We start from the raw sequence: 3,370 nt of genomic DNA on the forward strand, positions 1-3,370 counted from the left end.
CCCATCACAGTAAAAGATCAATTTTAGCATGAAATCCTTATATATCTCAACCTGGAATATCCAAGGTCTACGCTCTTCTATGCTTGGCATGAAGAGTGGGACCCCAGAGTTCCTAGATGAGATTAAAGATCTAGATATTATCTTTTTACAGGAAACCTGGTGTAGAGGAGAAGGGCACACTGGCTGTCCCATTGGGTACACAGAGCTGGTGGTCCCCTCCAATAAATTGCCAGGAGTAACCCAGGGCAGAGAATCTGGAGGCATACTGATTTGGATTAAAGCAAAGCTTAGGAATTACATTAAATTTATAAAAAAGGGCGAAAACCACTTATGGCTCAAAATTAAGAGGGGCATCATCTCTAGCATGAAAGATGTTTTCATTTGCACACTCTATATCCCCCCGACAGAATCCCCGTACTTCAAAGAGGACACCTTCTCCAACATAGAGAGGGAGATTATCCAATTCCAGGCCACGGGAAATGTGTTGATATGTGGGGACCTCAACTCAAGAACGGGCGAAGAACCAGACTTCACCAACAATCATGGGAATAATTACATATTTGGGAATAACCACCTTGATCTCCCTTCCCATCCGCACAGGCATAACTGCGACAAACAGACAAATGCTAACGGAAAACAGCTCCTGCAGCTCTGTCGAAGCCTGGGTCTGTACATTGTCAATGGTAGGTTATTGGGAGACTTCCTAGGAAGATCCACCTATTGCTCACCTCTTGGCTTCAGCACTGTAGACTATATGATTACAGATCTAGACCCATCCTCTTTCAGAACATTCACAGTCAAACCACAAACAACACTGTCAGACCACAGTCAAATTACTGCATATCTTGAAAGGACAGAAACAACCAACACAGAAACACAACCCAGTAAACTGTACAACATTAAAAAATCTTACAGATGGGCCAAAAACAGCACGGAAAAATACCAGAAAGCAATTAGCAACCAAACAACTCAAGCTCTCTTGGACACCTTTCTGGAAAATACATACACACACAATAAAGAAGGCGTAAACTGGGCAGTGAATAACCTAAATAATATTTTTGATAATTTGGCATCAATGTCAAACTTGAAAGTTCGCAAGAACAAACCCAAAACAAAAAACTACGAAAAATGGTTTGACTCCGATTGCCAGAACATGAGGAAAAAACTATGAAAAATATCAAACCAAAAACACAGACAACCAGAAAATGAGGAATTACGCCTTACTTATTGTCAGGCACTAACACAATACAAACGTACACTCAGAACCAAGAAAGAGCAGTATATTAAGAATACACTCATCTCCATTGAGGAATCCATTGACTCCAATTGTTTCTGGGACAACTGGAATACATTACACAAAAAACAACACGACGAATTGGCCATTCAAAACGGAGACACATGGGAAAACCATTTTGAAAAATTATACCAGAAAAACACACTAAGCCCAGAGCAATACCAAATATGCGAAAAACTGGCAAAGCTCGAATTTGCCATAAAAGATACCAAATATGCGAAAAACTGGCAAAGCTCGAATTTGCCATAAAAGATAACCAAAACCCGATAGACCCCATAATATCTGAAAAAGAGCTAATTGAAAAACTCAAGAACCTGCGACCTGAAAAAGCTTGCAGTGCAGACGGCATCCTAAGCGAGATGACTAAACACACGGACGATAAAATGAAATTGGCTATACTGAAACTCTTCAACTTGGTTCTGAGTGTCGGTTACTTCCCTGATATCTGGAACAAAGGACTCATCACGCCCATATACAAAAGTGGGGACAAAGTTGACCCAAATAACTATCGAGGCATCTGTGTAAACAGTAACCTGGGAAAGGTTTTCTGTAGTATCATAAACAAAAGACTTATAAACTTCCTTGAGGAGCACAATGTCTTGAGTAAAAGCCAAATTGGATTCCTACCAAACTATAGAACATCAGATCATATCTTCACCCTACAGACCCTAATTGACAAACATGTTCATCAAAACAAAAGCAAAATTTTTGCCTGCTTTATAGATTTCCAGAAGGCTTTCGATTCCATCTGGCACGACGGTCTATTCTTGAAACTTATTGAAAGTGGTGTAGGGGGAAAAACATATGATGTAATTAAATCAATGTATACAAACAATAAATGTGCAGTTAAAATTGGAGACAAACAAACAAAATACTTCCCACAGGGGCGTGGTGTGATGCAGGGCTCGCCCATCTCACCGACACTCTTTAATATTTACATAAATGAGTTGGCAAAACTACTTGAACAATCTACAGCACCAGGCCTCACCCTATATGAATCCAAGGTTAAATTCCTCCTCTATGCAGATGACCTGGTTCTGCTGTCACCAACTAAGGAGGGTCTACAGCAGAACCTGGATCTGCTGGAGTCATTCTGTCAGACCTGGGCCCTGACAATAAACCCCCAATAAACCAAAGTCCTTGTGTTCCAGCAAAGATCCAGACATCAGGGACCCAGAATAAATTTCACACTAGGAACAACTAAAATCGAACAAACACCCAATTGAGATCCTACATGCAGGGCAGCACGGTGGCATAGTGGTTAGCACTGTTGCCTCACAGCGCCAGGGACCCGGGTTCGAATCTGGCCTCGGGTGTCTGTGTGGAGTTTGCACATTCTCCCCGTGTTTGCGTGGGTATCCTCCGGGTGCTCCGGTTTCCTCCCACAGTCCAAAGATGTGCGGGTTAGGTTGATTGGCTATGATAAATTGACCCTTAGTGTTAGGGGGATTAAATACGTGGGGTTACGGGGATAGGGTGGGATATGTGGTGGTGCAGGGGTTACGGGGATCGGGTGGGATATGTGTCGGTGCAGGCTCGATGGGCCGAAATGGCCTCTATCTGCACTGTGGGGTTTCTGTGATTCTGTGAAACCACTAACTACACATACTTGGGCATAAAAATCAGCTCTACGGGAAATTTTCATCTGGCTGTGAATGAACTGAAAGAGAAAGCTAGAAGGGCTTTCTATGCCATTAAAAGATCAATCCAAATAGAAATCCCAATTAGCATTTCGCTCAAAATTTTTAAATCAGTAATTGAACCAATTGCACTCTATGGCAGTAAGGTGTGGGGACCGCTAACACAACAAGAATTTGCAAAATGGGACAAACACCCAATTGAGATCCTACATGCAGAATTCTGTAAAAGTATCCTCCGACTCAAAGGAAAACCGTAAACAATGCATGCAGGGCAGAACTAGGCCAATATCCACTAATAATTACTATCCAAAAAAGAGCCACCAAATTTTGGAAACACCTAAAAATGAGCAACCCCCACTGCTATCATTACGAAGCCTTGAAATGCCAAGAGAGGACCATAAAGAAGAATACCCTCAGTCAACTAGTCCTGGGACTC

This window comes from Somniosus microcephalus, chromosome 6, assembly GCF_052327205.1.
Source record: "Somniosus microcephalus isolate GS21.2 chromosome 6, FLI_Smic_1.0, whole genome shotgun sequence".
Taxonomy (NCBI): Eukaryota; Metazoa; Chordata; class Chondrichthyes; order Squaliformes; family Somniosidae; genus Somniosus; species Somniosus microcephalus.